Here is a 20977-nt window from a genome sequence, read left to right as displayed (position 1 = left end):
AAAAAAATGTTCTGCAGTGTAAATATATATGAATATATCTGAAATATTTAACAATAAATGAAACATTTATTTCATATTAGATTTGTTTAAAGTATTATATTTATATTAAATATTCATTCAAATTTAATATTTGTTCCTAAGCATTAATGAAGATTATATACCATGTAAATACAATATATAAACATCTCTTTATTTTACATCCACTGGACACAAGTGTCACATGAGCAGACTGTGTGTGCCATGTCACTGTCGCTGGTCCCACTGGCCCTTCCAGCTACAGAAGGCTGGACCTTATTTCCTCACGATCTTTCAGCATCATTCATTGTGGCATTTTCAATCTTTGCCAATATGCTAAATGAGCTAGGATCTCATGCTTAATCTGCATTACGTGACGATTTATAAAAATCAAACATTTTATGTTTATGCTCTGTTCAATTTCCTCCTCTTATTAATGAAGTATTTATATTATTTCTCTACTTCTCTATTAATTTGTAAGCAGCGTAAATCATACTTAATTGCACGTGAACACTAGAAATGGCCCATAGCTGAACAGCTTTCACAAAAATGGTGAATTACATCCTTCAACCTAATAAATTGCTAACACACGTCTCAGTTCTTCATATTTGTCTGCATGTTATGTATGTCATCAAACCTATGGAAATTTTTCTTTTGTGGTTACTGCCTTTGATGAAATTCTTCAAAGACCTTCCAATCGTCTCTCCTTGTGGGTTCTCCAACCCTGTCTCTTACTTACATTGATGGCATCTTTTGTTAAGAATTAAAATAATTACTCCCCTAGAATTTGTACTGGCAAGAATATAGAAATTTATTTTTCTGAATAATTAGAAAATTGTCTTAAAACTATTCGTTTCACATAGATTTGAAATGTCTAAAATAACACCTGTATCAAAAAAACTGTATCATGTAAGAGGGAGTTCAATTCTCTAATTACAGATCAACCACCATGCTTATATTATGTCATATTATAAAACACCAATGACTTATAGAAAATATTAAGGTTTTTTTATACAAATTGTCTAAAAGAGGCATAGATTTTCATATTGCTTTAGAAAATGAAAAACGCATTAGGGCTCATTATTGCTAAAAAGTAGGAAATACTTATTGTATTTGACAATGAATCTTAGTAGTTTGGCTTTACTTAATTATCCAAAAATATATTTTCATTTATAGAATGTCACTGTGGGCAAAAGTTCTTCCACAAGCGATGTACAATGTAGATTTTCTACATTTTAACCTTGCAGAAAGTACTCTGAAGACAGTTTGGGGTTAAGGTTATTTTCTTAAATTACCTTGAGACTTGCTTCCTTGTTGCTAACTATTCTAAAAAAAAGTCACCAAAATAAGCCATTGCTGGCTCACATTCAGTATCTTAAATACTTCCAGTCAATAGTTCACGCATTGTTTTATTCAAAGGAAAATTCATTATTGGCTGAACAGAAGAATTATGTTTAAGCAGTTGTTATTCAATTACTGACTCAATTAGTCATCTGATTTTTGGACCGTATTAAGCTTATTGTTCTATGATTTAAAGTGATTCTAAGTCAATATTTTTATCAAAGACAAAACTGGAAGCCATAGTCAAAGAATTACATCCAAAGACCATTAGGTTCTGCCAGACTGGTCTTTGGGCTGCTTCACCCGGATTAGTGTTGGCTCCTCTAGTAGCAAAATCTGGTTCCAAGATCAGCACAATGCACCATGTCGGCCATTATTGCATTAACTTACTTTTGATGCTCATTTTGAAATGAACTCTGCAACTGACATTGTGCTAATACAACTCCATCAGTGCAATATATGTGCAAACACTTGAAGCACCCAGAAAATTCATTATGTGAATGTACACATATGGAAATTAAATATTTGTGTGTAAAGTACAAAGACAATCAAGCATTTAAGCAAATAATTTTGTGTTGAGAAAAAAAATCATAATGGTAGGTATCACCAGATGTAAATATTCATTCAGTATTCGTTCAGTATTCTTTGCGTGGTGTTCTTATTGATCATGTATCATTAACTTGGGAGAGTAAGGACAGACCAAAATAGGGTTCTTCTTCAAGAGAATTGGGTATGCAATACAGAATGATCTGCAGTGATTTATAAAGGTTCTGAAAGAGAATGTGTGGTAGAAGTAAAATAGAAAAAAGAAGTTTTATTGCATCCAGAAAATGTATGATCACGTAATGAGACACACAAGATTAAGGTGAAAGTCACAGGACACAAGTCTCTCACATGTTACCAGAGAACTGCATGAACTGCTAGGGTAGCTGGTGAGTTGCACAGGTACATAGCATCAGAAGCCTGTATTTGTACAACTGAAAATTGGGACCTCTTTTTATCTTTTCTTTTAAAAAAAATAATAACCAAGGTTTTGATTTCAAAGGGTCATTGGATTTGGCCATGGTCTTTCAATCTTGTTAATTATTATGTGTTCAGAGTAATGCGCATTTTTATCTACAGGTGGCAGACCTTTTGAAAATCAACTTCAATCATATTCAGTATTTTGTTTTGGTGAGCTTTTTTTCAAACTACCACCCGCATTAAAATGTAAGAGTGCGCTGTTCAGAGCTCTCATTAATGTTGCACAATTTAGATGATAGATTTGTCAACAAAATGGTTCATTCTCAAAGGTCACTGAACCCTGTCGGGATAAATGCCTCAAAAATTGTATATTGCAGGATAATCTTTAATTACACAGAACTCACTTGACAATTTACAGTATATTGGGATTATTTTCCTTTTTCAAGCAATAAAGCATTTTGCTTTCTAGATTAGGGTGACTGGGGGGGAAAAAGTGACTGAATTTGATAAATAGTTAAACCAAAGAGCATGCTTATTTGCAAGGAAAAGAGAAAGGTGATCAAAAGGTATCATTATTAACTGGCTAAATGGTTAAAGTAAAAAACTATCAATTCAGTGACTTTTGTAAAGAACGTTAACTACAAAAGAGGTAAGCAAAACAAAAGTGACAGCCACCAGTGGTAAAACTAGCCAGTCTTGTCCACTTACCTGTCTAAAATCTTGGGTTTACAAAACCTGTGTGAAGTTTCTTTTTGCTGTGCTGTTTTTGTTCAATGCAGTATATAATCTGCTTTTTAATTAATGTGAGTGTTATTAATTTGGTAGAAAGGATATTTTAACTTAAAATATTTTTAAAGTAAAATACCCAGAATTTCAGAGTTCTCAAATTATTTTATTCTGTTCAGGCGAATGGCAATCCTTCATCACATTTCTTTGAAAACGAGTACTGGAAAGAATAAATCTTTATTGTACTACTTATTATTCCTCATTTCCAATGTGCAAATTCTTTACAAGTAGCTTACATTATTTAACTTAATTCTGAATGAAGTATCAGCTTAATTTTCAATATTTGCAACATATTTTGCCACCTAAAATACAGCATACCACTAAAGAAACAAATCATTATCTATTTGCAGTGTTATTTTCATATTTATTTATTATGAAAAATACATACAGTGTAGCAAATAGTCACAAAGCACGCCCCACATGACCACCTACTAGTGCTCTTGGGTCAGAAATAAACCTTGGCTCAGGTCCTTCCATCCCTCCCAACGCACCCTCTGACCTCATTCCTAGACCTCATTCCTAGATTTCATCCCTAGTGTTTGCTTCCTGATGTTGACAGTAACATTTCTCTGTTTGTCTTTCTAATTTTACCATCTACAATGCATCCTTGAGCAACATAACTTGATCTGCCTGCAATCCGCCATGTTATTCTGAAGTATCAATTTTTCAGCTAATATTAATTACAACACTAAGATTGATCCATTTGCACCATTCAAATTTAATTGGGTGGCTGTGCTCTCATTTTCTATCTTTTTTTTTTCCCCAGGGGAGAGCGCGAACGCAGTCCCCCACTACCACAAATTATGCAGTCGAGTTTCTCACATTTGGGGATGTGCAGGGGTCAGCACATCCGGAGTGCAATGGATAAGGCTCGCCCTGGCAAAACCACCTTGGTGATCATGGTATCTCCCCTGCCAGGTAAGTATTCATTTTCTATCTTGTTGGTGACAACTGTTTCCAGTTACTCGGCAAATACAAATACTCCTCTGCACATTTCTACCTATATCCTATGCAGCTAGACACACTTTTCTCTATGAAATTTATCAATGTTGCTCTTACTTGACCAGAGGCTACACATTTCACCTTCAGTAGGTAATTCATCCAAGGATTCTTGTTACAATGTCCATGGGACAGGACTACAAGGGTGGCTGTCGTTCTGAACCTTGCTGATGATTTGGACCACTGAACATTTTTGTTTTTCCTATGTGAAGCAAGTGTTGTGGATCTCACTAGGAGCTTTATCTGATTTTATTGACCATTACTGAGATGAAGCTCTTTTTTTCAGATGTTGAAAACTTAGATTTATTGGCCATTTGGATTTCCTTTTTGCCTATTTCTCTTTTGGGTTATGAGAATGTTTCTATTGATTGGTAGTTTTTAAAAAATGTATTCTGGATACCCCTTTGATGGATATGCAATGATATGCTTTACAAATTTATTTGCCATTCTACATCCCACCTTTTTTCTCTTTTTATGATACTTCTGAAAAAAGAAAGGAGGACTTCTGAAAAAAGAAAGAGATACCTGAAGCTTTTGCTGCTTCAGGTATCTCTCCTCTCCGGCTGGAGGTTTCTCCCTTAGAGCATTTTAAGGGAGATTTATGGTCTTGCCTCTAGTTTTGAATAATCAAAATTGACTTTTGAAGAGATAGGATCTCACTTTGTTGTCCAGCTGGCCCTGAACCCTGTCTCCCAAGTAATGGAACTACAGCTGGATGCCACCACGTGCAGGGGTATAATTAATTTCTGCATGTGTTCCGAAATTTTTAAATTTCATTAAAAAAATATAAGCAATCATTGCGGTAGCCCTGTATAAGAAAGGTTATTTCTCTACCACTTTGAGCCACTACTCTTATTATGAGGGTCCGCATTTGCAAGGGCTGCTGCTGGGCTTTCTATATTTGTGTTGTTTATTTATTTGTCTATCCTGCTATCACTGCCACACTTTCTGGATTAATAGAGTTTTATAATACTGTAGGGCAAGTTCTCTTATTCATCTTCAAAGAGTGTCTTGACTATTTTTGGCTTTTGGAATCATCTTGTCACATTACAAACACACACAGATTCACACGGCCCAAACTATCCCAAAGTATAACGAGAAACACAAAATGACTAGCTGACATTTTATCATGTCTCACTATACATAAAAGCAGTTTGAAAGTTAGGAACATTTTTATATCATTGGCTCTCTGAGTCTCTGAACATGGTATATGTCATCATTTATTTCGGTTTCTAAAATTGTTACTTAATTAAGTTTTATTATTTTCCCCATAGAGATATCTCTATTACCGGAAACTAGACAAAAATTGTCACTGATATGCCCCACCTTTTCTATGGGTTGCATTAGCCTCACTAAACTCTTAGTAATTAATCATTTGTCAATAATAATAGTTGGTTATTTTCTTTTTCAATTCTCACGACTTTATTTCTTCATCTTGATTTCATTGGCTAAGATTTCTAGAAAAATAGTAAATAGCAGAGGTGAGAGCAAAATAGCCTTATCTTGTTTTTCTCACAGAAGGAATTCCTTAAACACTTGACTTACAATTTATGTTTTATAGAAGTATTTTAAAATGCAGTGAGGAACTTCCTTCCTGTATTGACTTTTCTGAGATTTTTAGAATTCTAAGAATTTTATTAAATGCTTCTCTGCATTTTCTGTATGTGTCTAAAATAAACAATTTGTTCGTAATTAGTGATTCTTTTTATGAATTTGGTCTGCTAATATTTTGTTGAGGATTTTTCTATCTACAATCATGAGGAAAATTGGCCTGTAAATGTCATCATTCATACTATTCTTGTCAGGTTTAATGTCAAGACTCTATGATCCTTATAAAACGAGTGGGGATTGTTATTACTTCTATTTTGAGAAAAACTTTATTAGGCGTCTTTCTTTCTTTCTTGAACTTATCAATGAAGTTATCTGGATCTAAAATTTTCTTTGTGGGGCATAATTAATTAACTAATTTTTTTGTGTTATTGGGGTTTGAACCCAGGACCTTGAGCTTACTAGGCAAGGGCACTGCCACCTGAACCACACTCTCAGCCCTTTTATTTTATATTTTGTTTTTGAGACAGGGTATTGCTACCTTTGCCAGACTGACCTTGACTTCCCAATCCTCCACCTGCCTCCACCTGCCAAGTAGCTGGAATTGCAGGCAAACACTACCACACCCAACTTTCTGTAGGTCAAATTGTCATTATTGAAGAAAATTTTACCTATATTTGTAGAATTAATACAATTGCTTATTTTTTTTTCAGCAAAATTTTTCTAACTATTTTGTTCTAGGAACCTTTTCATTAATTTAATTTTTCACATCTACCAGCATACGGCTATTCACATTATTCCTTATGAGCTGCCTAACTTCTCACATCTGCTGACGTCCACTTGTTCAGTCCTGATGTTGGTTTTTGGTCCTTGTCACTTGCTGTCTAGCACATTCTCATTAGAGGTTTGGAACATATTTTCATTGTTTCCAACAATCAATTGTAGCCTTCTTAATCTCTGTTATCTTACTATTTCCTACTTTAATAATTTTGTTCTTTATTACACAACTTTGAGTTTTTGTTCCTTTCATGATTTTTGTTTAATTCTACATAATGTTTGTACATATTTAAGGGTTATAGTAAGGTAACTGAATGCCATACAGCCAAGATTTGCAAGTGGCTGCATGGCTCTATGACAAAGGAAAGGTTACTCCAACCAGCCTTCAAAGAAAAACTGCTAGAAACATAAGTGTTGGATGGTTCCATCTCTCCTTAAATAAAAACACACATATTATATCTTAACAAAGAGAGGTGCTAAGCAACTTATGTAAAGGTTGGGAAACCTATGCCTTTTATACTTCTCAAATGTCAGTATCAAATCATACTTCTTGTAATATATTGTATGAACTGTGAAAAATTAAAGGTTCACAGATTCATGATTCAGAGAAAATCATAAATGATATATTTCCACTATTTTTAATATTTACATGCTTATAATAAATGTGTACAGGTGAATGTGTATACGTGTGTATGCATGTGTGTATACAGGTACACACAAGCTTGAACATGCACTGGGTCCTCAGTATAGATTCTGACTTATTTAATTTAATACAACATCACACATAATTTCCTGTGTTTTTAAAGATTCTTTAAAAATATTTTATTGTCTGCATAGTATACTATCATCTGAATATTCTCAAACTTATTTAACAACAACTCTACTGCTGAAAAGTTCAGTCAATTTCATATTCTTCCCGTTATGAATATCAGAAAATGAGTACATTTATATAAATTCTGACTCCTTTGTAAACAATTTCATTTACTTAGACTCTTGGAAGTAGAACTGGAAGATACTGCCAGTTAGGCTCTAAATATTCATTCTCTAATTCTTCTACTGGAAACCCCCCCAAATTTATCTTCCAGAATAGGAACTCATCTGTCAGCTTCTATTACCACTGGTCAGAGTCACGTGATAATGTTCTAGTCATAATGTTTTGGCCAGGAGAACTAAGGGTAAGGTGTGGCAACTTTCAGGTGATGCCCATAAAGACCCTTGTAATACTCCTTTCCTTTAGGCAGAGTGTGGACATGATTTCTGGGACACCAATTTTGGATATTCTAAAGCTCCAGGTGAAAGTCATATGCTCAGTGAACACAAGAGAAAAAAGAAAGGTCTCAGATCCCTCAAGATGGAGTAAGCATTGGTCCAGCCCTATCTATGTGGACATCACATAAGAGAATCCCAAAACTCTTATCATTTTTGAGCTGCCATTTTGGATTACTCAAAACCAAATATTTTCCAGAGTCAGAGTGGAAATGTTGCACACATTGCTTTGAAAATACTTGAGGGTCTTCACAGAGATGGCCAGGTCACTTCTTGCATCCCCCGGCCATACTAACAGAAGCCAGCTCCCCACCTTCCTGTGACTTTACACTCTGCCACTCTTTAGCTGGTTCTCTAGAACTCGGGCATATCTTCACATTTCTGGTAGGAGCTCTTGCACTAAAGTCGTATTGCTCACAATGACTTGCCCTTCTATCTTGCTGTCTTTTAAATTAAAATGTTAGCTATCTTTCTTGTAATATATCACAGTTCTTTATGTTTGATGTCTGTCTTATTTATTGGAAGTCTCAGTTCCAGTTTGTCATGTGCCTTTTAATTTAATTTATACTAGTATTTTTATTGGTAAAACCATAGAAGTTTTATATGTCATTGCCATAATTCATTTGTGACTTATTCCACTTTTGTTGGGATAAAAGTTCATTATTCATTACGCCTTTCTTATATTATTTCATTTGTCTATAGATATATGGAGCATCATTTGTAAATATTTTAGTAATACTATTTAGGATTTTTTGGGGGTATAGGTGGTGCTGGGGCTTGAATTCAGGGCCCCACACTTATCACACACATGCTCTACCACTTGAGTCATGCTCCAAGCCATTTTTTCCTTAGATATTTTTGGCTGGGGTCTTGTATTTTTGCTCCAGCGAGCATCAAACCACCATCTGCCTTCCTCTGCCTCTCGGTTGTTGGGATCATAAACACTCCCTAACACACCTGGCTTACTTTTTGAAATATGGTCTCAGGAACTTTTTCTCTGGGCTGGCTGCAAACTATTATACTCCCCATAGTCAACTCCTGAGTAACTGGGATTATAGGCATGACCACCACACTCCCACCTAAAATAATAATAACTATTATTATTGCCATTGCTGTTGATAGTACTGGGTTGAACTCAGGGCCCTAAGCTTGGTACTTTACTACGTGAATCATGCACCCAGCTATTTAGGATCTTGACAACTTATTCCCACAAACACTGTATCTTTAAGTGCTAAAGATATATGTTATATACAACAGAACTCCTACCTCCAACCCATCACCCACTTGATGGCCAAAGGATTTTAATAGGACTTTCACCTCCAGGTCTGTGGCCAAATTTTCAGTGCCTGCTCCCAAGTGCATAACTTTTTTGAAAAGACAAGCCAGCATTTTATAAATGCATACACAGATAGATGCCCAAGAAATTTTTTTGCCAGCAAATTGGGAAATATTTGTTTGGCTTCAGTAATTTGCATTTTTGTATGTGTTTACAGAAACAGACCCTGAAATACTTAGTCTATGGGAATTTTTCTAAAATGTGTGACTGACCCATTGTGACCCAAAATATTTCTTCTGCAGAACAACAACAAAAAGTAGCAACAAATGTTTTATAAAACATTTTTCAGTAGAGGAAGAAGAAAAAGCTTTTGCAACTTCAAGAAAAGTATATCTCATTAAGAAATTGAAAAGAAATGTCACTATCATCTGCCAGTTTAGAGACATTACCTTCATAATGAGTCTCAAAATTATAATTACAAAGCCAGTTGTCATCTGAATATAAAAGACTGCATACTAGTACTACACTTGTATATGCACAAGATTCACATATTTTCACAAATAATATCAAATTAGAGAGACATGTAAACCTCCATTCTTGAGAAGTAGCAAATGTAGCAGTGGATTTCCAAAGGTGCGTATGTGTGTTTATAAATGTACCCTTTTCTTACCCAGTGCAGCACAATTCCCTGTTCAGCTTTCAGAATCTTGTAAACAGATTCAAACGGGAATCATGTCATCAGCAAGAGGAATCCTGAAAAGTAAAAGTAGACGATGAACGGGATTGTTTCATTCACAGCATCTCTCGTCACGTTGCTCCTGGAAGTAGGAGTCCTCGATGGCTTTCAAAAATAAATTCATGTTTACATATGTAAATCTGTACTTTCATACTTCTTTACATATATGAGTATAATGAAATATGGTTGATGAAGGAATAGGCATTATCTTGCCTTTATGAAGTCACCAGAATTAATCTAGAAACGTCTATGTACATGGTGTGTACACACATGGTCATCTCCTCAGAAGGTGTCCTTTTACTATAATTTCCATGAATGTGTACTGCAGAGGTTTGGGACAGGCTGTACTAAGGTGGATTCTTGTTTCTTGTCATTATTTATGGAAGTCTTCTGGTGTTTTCTTTGTTCCCCTTTAGGATTCCACTCAAGTATAGGACAGGAACAGGTGACACAGTGATTGTCCTGCTATGAACTAGGGGACTGATTTACTGCCTGATGCTGTTCTTACACCATCTTGATGGAATAAAACTCTGGACAGTCAACTGATATTCTCAACAACCAGACTTAGGAAAACAGGCCCCATACATGGGGGTCCTGGCCTCTCCAAGGTCAGTTCAATTTAGAGAGAACTGAGTGATGGCCCAGTGTTCATTTCTGTAACCACAGATTGATATGTTTTAATCACAAGATTTATGGTATTTGAGTAGTTTCATCACCATACTTTATCTTCCTGGAACTTGACTGGGACAGAGGGATTTTATTTCATTCCAATATCCCAATACTTTTGTCTAAAAAGCACAGAGAGCCAAAAGTCACCAAGATGACAAAGAGAATAATTCACATAATTTCATTAGTTTCCTAATTACTCCATTAGAAAGTAATCTAAAATGAAAAAGGTTATCATTAAAAACATTGAACATCAGGAATTACACTACAAGAATAAAACAGAGGCTGTAGACATGTAGTCAGCAAAGGTAAAAAAAAAAAATCTCAAAAACTCAACTTTTGTTTAATTCAGTGAAATATCACAAATGTAAGTAAACTACCATAGTTGAATTTACTTAAAAATAAAACAAGTTGTGTCACATCATGTATCTGAATGACACAGAAAGAAATTCAAAGGTGGTCACTTTACCCACAAGAGGGAGCCTGTATTTTTACATTTTTGTTACAGAACTTGAACAACAAATTAAAACCTGAAATTCTAAATATGTTTATTAATACCAGCCTCTTTAGGTCAGGTCAAGTTTTGAGATAATCAGGTTTCATTTGCATATTTTTCTTCAACTGTGACATATTAGTACGTCAAAAGATTAGAAAGTTAATTGAAAATTTAAAAAATCCTACCTATATTAATTAACTTTTTTTTCAGATATAAGAATAAAAAATGAATCACCAAGGCAGCCTAAGAGAGAATTCCTTTTAGGTGGTAGTGACATTACTTGTGTAAAATTAACTAGCATTATTATGAGTGCTATGAACCCAAATTTAATTACATAGCAGGAAATATTTCATTCACTCTCTTCAAACAGAGGCTCAGAAAAACCAATAATTTTCTATGTATTTGTTGGGACAGGAAACACTGCACTTTTAAAACTAGCAAGATCACCAGTCTTACTGATACCACTTAAAACTTGCCTAAGAAAAGTTGTAACTGGCATGACACCATGGTGAACTTTTCCTTTCTTAGGGTTGAGAAAGAACTATCTTTTTCTTTAAAAAAAAGAAAATGTGAAGGTCAATTCTTTCCTATCTTATAATCTCCTCGACATTATCTTAAGTTACTCAGGCTCTCTAAATAAATAGATATGCTCTGCTCTGGGTCTTTAAAAAACAAAGTGAATTCATCAACTTAAAACTATCCTCTTTAGGCAAGAGGAAAGGTACTACAGTCCTTTGCCACCTGCCATCATTTTCTCCCCTTTTTATGGTATCCTAATAAATCTTTGCTTCCTCTAAAACAAACAAACAAACAAACAAAAAGAAACAAAACTATCTTCTTTAAAAATATAACCTTCTAAAAATTAATGTGGGTAATTCTTATCAACCCAGAGTGAACTGTTCTGTTACACTCAGAGATACAGTACGTAATAACTGAGCTCAGATTTGTTTTGCGACCCCTTGTACACCGCAGGGAAGATGGCAGAAGGTGCTATCTACCATGGCTGGAGTTGAGGCATAAGGGGTTAATCACTGTTGGTCTTCCTCCTGGAATTCCAAGCTATCATTAAATCATTGTTTCTTCCTCCCTCTAGGGATGGTGAATATAATGGACCTGAAATCAATACCTTATAAATGACATAAAATATATTCATTTCATGGACTAATGTACCCTAGTGTCCGAATCCTATTTGTACCCTCTGCTTTAAAAGGGAACAATGGATCCATTTCTGCCAGTAAATGGTTACTCAGTCACACCGGTGACATGCTGCAGTACGCACTGCTATTCGCCATTGCAGCAGAAACTCTAGACACAATGGATGCAGTGAACTTGTGTGAGGAAACGCCACCATGGAGGAACTTGTGGATGGCCTCAAAGATGGCCCCCAGGTCTCTGGTCCATCATGTGAAATTACAACTTAACACGTATCACACACAGATTTGAACATATCAATATCACATTGTAGTATTTAAACAGACACAACCTCCATTTCACAGTGAATTCTATAATGATTTTAAGAACTGGGCTAAACAAATCCCATGAAGCACAAAGACATGTTAGCTAAATGGACATAAGGCTAGATCAACTCGAATTAATCCAGAGGCAGAGGCGAGCTCTGGGGAGAAGAAGAGCATTTCATTGATCAGGTACAGCAGGGAAATGACCAAAACCAAAGGTGAATATTTGCTGTTCCGTTTTGTTTTTTACATGTTGAGAAAACACATTGGTGAAAAAGTTTTATATTTACAGAATATTCTTCAATCCAAAGGATCCACGTACTTCAAAATTTTTATCACGTGGAACCAAGTATTACACTTAGTTAAAAGAAAAAACTCAACTTATGCTAGTAACTAACCTTATTTTGAAAATATTTTCTTCTACCTTTAATATTTTTGAGACATTAAATACACAGCAACCCTGAAAAATGCAATGATCTCTTCAATGCAAAGATAAAATTATAGCAGAGGTAGAAAGAAAAAGAGAGAGAGAGGGAGAGAGAGAGAAATATAGAAAGGGAATATCACCCAGTTTTTTCTTTATTCAGTGGGTACAAATCTAACTAGTCAGAGAATAATGAATGAGAAAAGCAGACACTTTTTGAGAGATTTCTAGCAACAGGTCAGCCTGAGATTTTCTGTTCACTTTTACTGGCCTAAAATCCATACAGTTATAAAATTACAAAACAACAACAAAAACTGTTTTTCTTGATTCCATTTGCAGCCAGCATCATTTGTCCCCTATTAGATAAAGTACAATAGACTCGGCCGACAGGGTTGGTGGCCCTCTATTTAATGGTGTTGCCAGTCCCAATCTGCATTTCCCCAGCACTGTCTCTCAGCACAGAATAAATGGCTGATCTCCTCACAATAACAGCTGATTTCTATTTATTAAGCTAAAAAGGTCACCATTTTCTACGGCTGGGCCGCCCTGCACTATTGATAATTTTATGCATAAACAAATGGCAAATTTGTGCCACATAAATATGCATTAGCAATTACTTTTTCCTCGGGCAACGCTCACCGCATGCAAATGCGTACCTCACAGGGCCTGGTAGCTTTTGTTTTAGCTCTTGAACAGTGAAACAAAAGAGCACAATAAACAATTTTAAAATTGCCAATCAATAAGCAATGCAAATGCAAGGTAAATGGCAAGAAACTTGCTCAGAAGAGTGGGGAGGGGACGGTGGAAGGACCTTTTTCAGATCATTTCACTTCTTTCTTGGTCATAATGAAAAGACAAAAGTACTCTTGACACAGAGCTAGCAAAGCTGGTACTGAGCAGATACCAGATGGGAAAAGTGGAAAACACACACATGTTGAGTAAACATGTGCCCACCCCCAAAGATGGGGGCAAGGGAACAACTCCTTCCCTACCTGGGGTTGCAGAGTATCTATCACCTCCTCAGATTTCTGATTTCCTGCTTCAAGGAATCTTAAAACTAGGAGGAGCTACCGAACCCACTCCCAGTTCACTGCACTAGGCTGATTTCTTCTAAAGACATCTTTCTGGACAAAGAGGACTGTACTGTGTCAATAAATAGAATAGTTTTAGAAACATGAGGAAAAGGGCAAGTGAGGGATATTTAAGTAAGAAAAATTCCCCAAAACATTCAGGAATAAAATGCTCTGAAAGCAATTCAAGAATAATATCAGGGCACAAGAATGGAGCTGAAGGATAAGGAAGGAAGAGGCAACAGGTGTCAAGAGAGCCTTAGAAACAAGGGCTGGTGGTGGCTCAAGTGCTAGAGTACCTGCCTAGCAAGCAAGCACGAGAACATGAGTTCAAAGCCCAATACCACATACTCACACACACACAGAGTATTAAGATAAGCCTAGAAACAAAATGTCACCTAATTTGAACAGGAAACAAACAACTCAAAAAAAAGCTTATTGCTTCATCAGTAGGAAACATTAGCAGATATCTTATAATACTATTTTCCCAAAACAGTTCTCAGTCCTTCACTCTTAGATCCATCATGGCACCTTCACAAACTTCCCTAGGAGGACCTTTACTGCTGATCACAGAATGAAGACACCAGTCAGCAAAGGCAATGCTAGGTCCTGGCCTTTTACCCCGTGGGAGGCCAGCACTGCAAAGTGTGGCCACTTCTAATACTGCCATCCCCTAAAACCCTACAAGCCCACCCATGTTGCCCCAGATGAAAATTCTCTTCTTAAAAATGTGTGTTGATGGCTTTACCTTTGCATAAAGAAGCCAAACTGTATTTGAAAAATCTAAACTTGGGGCTTTTGCAAGTTTCTTTAATCAAGTTATTTTTTTATAAAATATACAAATACCAATTTGGATAGTAGGTGGATGTTCGTTAGTGAATGAATACATGCCCATTGATAATGGTCTTGATAATTACTCAAGAACAGAAAAACACTTGTGGTCCCATCTTGATTAATATGGTTAAAGGTTTTACTGTTACACCAAGTATTAACCAAGCCTTCAGTGCCAACTGGTAAAAATAAACATATAAAGTATTTTGAGCCTAAATGCACACAGCCAAACCTGGATATCTAAAATCGGTATACAATGCTGTCTTGATCACAGCCAGCAGGCTCTCTGAGGAACCTGATAAGGATAATAAAAGTGTCTCCTTGAGGGAAGGCCATGAAAGTTCTCTCACAGTATTTTCCCCTGAGGCCATCAGTATAAGTCAAGGGCAATGGGTAATATAGTGACTTTGTAGGCCTGAAGACAAGATAACCCCTCGGACAGATCATTCACTCAATGTATCACCTGAAGAAGCATCCACAAATCCCCTGGAAAAGGAAAAGATTTGCCACTTCACTTGGAAAAGTGTCATTTCTAATGCTAAACCCCAACTTCTTTAAAGAATTTTAAGAACTAGGTACCCACTTCTTAGTTTCAAATCAGTATAGATGGATCCCAATCTGATACAAATCGTCTTACGTATTAATTCGAATGATTGCATAGTTAGTGTCTTCCTCTTTAGTTATATTTCTTTTTATTTTACGTTTTCATGGCTGAATGGATAGAAACTTGGGTAGGATTGATCTTACTCTCCACAAACACGTGCTCAGCACCACAGCTATCCAAGTCAAAGCTTCATTATAACCAGTCCCCATCTAATTTCTCTCTTTGCAAAGTAAGGATTTCAAACTAAATCCATGAATATTCCAAACGAAGTGAGGTTTGTCCAAATCTTATAAATACTTGCAGACTTACTGCACAGAATACATGTACACAAAAGTGCTAGGAAGTGTACACAAAGCACAATGCATTGAGCAGACCACACAGCATTCAAAGGCTGTGCATGGGCTTCATTGCCGAAGTCTAGGTCAAATAATCACACTGACTGTCCCTAATCCATTTTTTATGTGCTCAACATTAAACCCAGAGCCCTGCAAGTGCTAAATACGTGCTCTACCACTGAGCTGCAACCTTACCTACCAACCCCATTTTTATTGCAAAACAATTAGGTTTAAATAAAGGGTACTGTTGCAGGGTTCAGGAAGTCACATAGAGTAACAGAAGGTTCTAGCCAGGATGGGCAGCAGGTAGAGGACCACTGCCTCTTGCTCTGGGTGAGGGTCTGCCAGCCTGTTGGCTGTAGGTCCTTTCTCTGCCCACCCTTTGCTCTGCTGACTCCTGACACTGGATGACTCCTGTTGGCCAAATTTCTCAGCTACCCTGGCAGTCAGCCTTCCAGCTCAGCTCTGGGAGGAGACTGGATCATGGTGTAAGGAAAGGGCAAGTATGAGTGTGCAGGTATACCTCTGTCTCCTTGATATTTTTATAGTCAATTATAAACATATTCAAAAATTGAGGTAATAGCTGGAGGAGTGACTCAAGTAATAAGAGCACCTAGCAAGTGTGAGCCCCTGAGTTCAAACACCAGTACCACCAAAAACAAAACAAAACAAAACAAAAAAAAAAATCAAGGCACTAGTAAATGAAAGCTTCACATTCAACATCTAGCACTCTTCAACTGCTTGAGTTTCTCCCTTTATTGGCTTTGTAGGGTATCTTAGAGATGGGCCTTCCACTAGGCTCCACCTCCTCCCAAACAGGCTCACGTGGTTCCAGCCTCTGCCTTTGGGAGCCCTGCTTCCTCCTGCCATTCCTTACTCCTAGGTTGCTTGCTCACAATTTATTATGGTCAGTGTCCAGAAATAATCTGTGTCTCTTCTGTCTTCTTGCTTGGATCTTGGCTATAAATAGTTATTATTTTATTTGCTTTTTTTTTTTTTTTGCAGTACTGGGGTTTGAACTCAGAGTTTTGCACTTACTAGGCAGGTGCTTTACCACTTGAGCCATATCCATAGCCCTTTTTATTCTGGTCATTTTGGAAAGAAGGTCTCGCTTTTTGCCCAGGTCAACATGGACTTTGATCCTCCTATTTGTTCTTCTTGCCATCACTGGGATGACAGGTGTGACCATCACACCCTGCTTTTTTGCCTGAACTGGCCTGGGAACCGTGATCCTCCAGATCTCAGCCTCCTGCAATAGTTGGGATGACAAGTGACAGCCACCGTGGCCAGTTGTTGATTGAAATGGGGTCTTATGAACATTTTGCACAGGCTGGCCTTGAATACTCCTGATCTCATTGTGCCAAGTAGCTTTATTTGACTTTTTATCATCTACGGACAGACCATCATTTATCCCTTGTCCATAGTTCCTTCGAAGTAGGTCAAGCCTTTATAAAGTAAGTGACCCTTTTTTTCAACAGCACAGTGACCAGCATGTTGGCCCAATATCACCCTGTCTTAGATCTGATTTGCCATATATATTATCCATAACATTCTCATGTACCAAGCTACTGCATATCAAGATAGGTGATGTCATTCTATTCCTTTGTCAGTGGCTTGAGATGGCCTTTCATTTACTGACTTGTTTTAATCTATGGTCCAGGGATGGTCTTGCTCCTGCAAGAGAGCCACAGCTCCTGGACGTTCTGCCTCAACGCCTGTCATCATGAAAATCCACCCGGGCTATTTTAAGGAAGTAGTTCAACCTGGCATGAAAATACATTTTTCCCATGGTAGGTGACAGAGACTAGTTAACCAAGTTTATGTCTTAAATGAGATGTCTTTAACATGTAGGCATTTGTTTATTCATAACAAAATATGACCTTGTGACGTTAGGAATAAACACACACATCATAAAAATGACTGATGTTCAATGGCTCTCGCAAAATTACATTTTGAAATATTATGGGAGGATGAATCAAACATACAGATTAAATTCCCCTGAAACAGACATGTGCTTAATAATTAATGGGAGAGGGTAAAATAATATTTATGATTTCATATTATTCAAAACACTTGAAAAATTATGCAGTAATAACATCACTAGATGAAGACATACTTATCACATTTGAACTATAATCTTTTAAAAACTTTAATATACAAAAAAGCTTTAAAATGGAAATGCTAGACTTAAATTCACAAGTTGAGACTTTAACTTGCTTTAATATAAAGTCTTATTATAAAAGTATTAAATACAGAAGGAAAGATTTGTTTTTTAGCATAGTTTATAGGGCTAGTAATTTTTGCAGAAATCCCAATGCAAGCAAAGAATGAGATGTGGTGGTAGAGAAAAAGAAGGGGGGGAGAAGCAGAGAACAGACTTAATAATTGTGAAGTTTTAATAAAGGTTAGGTACAACCAACGCCTAACACTAAGTGAGCATTTCAAATACTGGTTTCAGAGTCCGGGTGGGGCGGAAGGGTACAGTGCTTGCCCAGCATATGCAAAGCCCTGGGCTCAATCGCTAGCACCCACGCTCCTGGAAAAACAAAAACAATGTGAGGGTAATCTGGCTGCAACTTTTGTCATCCCATAGATCACTGGGATTGATCCAGTTGACCTGATTGGCTATACAGGTGTTCCCTTCCTCCCTCACAGCTCCATGTGTGTTCTGAAGCTTTGTGCTCCATTCAAGAGGACGACCTTCCCAATAGAGGAGGACGTTCTTCCATCGAGAGTACACAGGTAACTGTGACCCCAGCCAGAACCTCCACCAGGCTCTCAAATATTGCTTCTAGAACTGGTTCCTGGGGAACTGGACAGATATTTAACAGCCAGAAAAGGTTATCCAGGGGCACAGTAAGCATGACTGCTGTGTTAAGTCACCTACTATCAAGAGGAGAAACATTCAGTCTGAAAAAAGACAAATAAATGTAAACCATTGAGGACAATCAGATGTTAAAGGGTCTCTCATTTGGAAAAGAAATGTTGGATATATATTATCTCTTTTGCCAGATTTTAAATAAAAGCAATGTTTTTGTTCTGTTTTGCCTTTGATGGCAGGGTTGTGAAGATGTGAATTTGGGAATATTAGAGCATATGTGGTAGTTCAAACCTGTAATCATAGCTACTTGGGAGACATAGATTGGGAAGATCAAGGCTCAAGGCCAGATAGGGCCAAGATAAATAAATAAAGTAATAATAATGTTATTGAGAACCCAGCTCAGCCAATGACTGGATGTAGGGGCACATGACTGTCATTCCAGCTACGCAGGAGAAGCATGAGCAGGAGGATCTCAGTCCAGGAAGGCCGAGAAAGTAAACTAATACTCTATCTCAAAAATAATCAATATATAAAGGACTGGCAAAATGGCTCAGCTAGTATTATACCTGCCTAGCAAGCACAAGGCCCTGAGTTTAACTCCCAGTACCACCAAAAACAAGCAAAAAATCAGTACATTATGAAAAATAACCTTTACACTAATGCACTGTCCGGTGATGGAATGGGTCAAATGAAGCCAGATAATTCAGGGTTTAAGCATGGGCTCTGCATTCAGACAGAAGTGGTCACTGTGGCTTTTCTACTGACTGTCCCATCAACCTTCAACATAGTCACTTAACCTATCCGTCTCAGTTCTCTCAACCACCAAACCATCCAAGTATAGACCCAAAGAGGAAAGTTAGAAGACCAAAGAAAGACTGAGTCTGGGACCGTCTGTCAGAAGACCAGAAAAGGATTTCTGTACTGGGATGTAAGGTCATCTAGCTAATCCAAGATCTGAGCCCAAAATTATTCTAGTCCTGGAAGTTCAGGTATTTGCCTCTTTAGACAAGGAAGGGTACTGCAAAATATTTAAATTGGAGAAAGTTTGTGGAAACTCTGCATTATTAAAAAAGTTATCACCTCAGATAGAGAAAGGATATTCATTTTTGACCAAAGATAATGCTAAATGAAACTCGAAAAATACTTTTAATCAATGAACAACCTATAGCATCATCAAATAATCCAGACCTGGTTATTTCAAGCAGAAGCACTGATTTTTAATAAGCTTTGCTAACTTTTCCTCCTTCTTAAAATCTCTCGTCACTCAATGTACAGCTACTACTGGGATACTGCATGAACATGAACACAGTACTCCTGCTGCTCAGCCACTGAGCGCCACTTCCTTGTTGCTGTCGGCCAAGTCTTGCCACCATTCCCTCATTGGTGCCTTATGTCATGGCTGGTCAGCACACGGTCACCAAGAAGATCGCAGCTGCACAGGGCCTCAGGGCATCTTAAGAAACAGCGGGTCTCAAATCCTTTGGTGCAATGCCTGGGAGTTCATCCAGTTATTTTACAGAACACACTAAAATTTTCCAGAAATTCTTAAAATCATTTTGCTTTGTCCCATCCTAACAACCAAGAATGTCTTTGGCCTCTTCTGGACATTTCCACCACTGAGTTGATTCTCAGCTATTCTCTGAGGTGGGCATGACAGGGTTGACCGCTTTCTTAAAAATTAAATCTTTGGATTCCCCCAAATTATGACCTGAACCCAAATCACAAAACAACAAAGAAATAGCAAAAAGGCAAATCCAAGTCCTGTCCTCCTTCCTGCCCACCTGGCTCAGCAACAGATTACATACTGGACTTTAGGAACTGACAAAAGGTATTTTTGAAATCCCTGAACTCAGAAAGCATTAACTACTTTCTGGGACGGAGAGCATCCATCGGGATTATGGAACCTCTACTTGCCTTCCTAGTCACTGATAAAATATTGTTTCCACTTTTAAAATGAGATTAGTACAGTGGTTTTCACCCAAAGGTGATCCTAGCCTCTGCAGACAGCTGACAATGACTGTCAACATGTCTTGTTGTGAGGATTGGGTAGGTGTTGGGGGGTTACTAGTGTCTATAGTTAGGAATACTTTTAAAAACTCTACAGTGCACAGGACAGCTCCCCGCCACAAAGAATTACATCACTGCAAACGTGGACTGTTTGAGAAACCCTATATAGCACTATTTTCATTTAAGCCATCTGTTTTTGCCTGTTAGTTTGTTACACAAACATCACAATGGTTTCCAAGGGCAACATTTCCTGGGTGCTGATGACTGGTTGGGCACAAGGCCATTGGCTCTTGTCTAGTCCCTCGTTCCGCAAATGCCCCATGCCTTTCTCTTTGCTGCTCGATGATACTCTGAACAGTGGTTCAAGTGACAGAGGTCACCATTAAATGGATCATCAAATCATTTGTCATGGTATCGATAACACTTTGCTCAGAAGATGTTAAAAATAAAGCCATGCAAATGAGGAAAATCACAACTGTCCGTCTGGACAATAGGAAATGGAAATTTACTTGTGAATAAAGGAGTCCCTTTCAACTCTTCCATTATGTAGAGCCGACAT

At 37.2% G+C, this 20977-nt stretch overlaps 1 protein-coding gene and 1 non-coding gene across 14 annotated transcripts in view; both read right to left on the bottom strand.

Moving 5' to 3' along the window:
- Sox5 (SRY-box transcription factor 5) overlaps positions 1-20977 on the bottom strand; it is a 922227-nt gene that overhangs the window by 656525 nt on the left and 244725 nt on the right. For 12 of the 13 annotated variants that reach the window (XM_074075856.1, XM_074075864.1, XM_074075855.1 and 9 more), the window contains one exon: positions 9642-9724. The exons of the other annotated variant lie outside the window; for it this stretch is intronic. The gene's annotated coding sequence lies outside the window, so the exon portion shown is untranslated. The remainder of the gene's footprint in view (positions 1-9641; positions 9725-20977) is intronic. 13 annotated transcript variants of the gene reach the window in all.
- LOC141424337 (U1 spliceosomal RNA) lies at positions 3869-4031 on the bottom strand. The gene has a single exon (XR_012449287.1). It is a non-coding gene; the product is annotated as a U1 spliceosomal RNA (small nuclear RNA).

Source organism: Castor canadensis, chromosome 6 (genome assembly GCF_047511655.1).
Source record: "Castor canadensis chromosome 6, mCasCan1.hap1v2, whole genome shotgun sequence".
NCBI lineage: Eukaryota > Metazoa > Chordata > Mammalia > Rodentia > Castoridae > Castor > Castor canadensis.
This window is presented reverse-complemented; position numbering and strand designations above follow the sequence as displayed.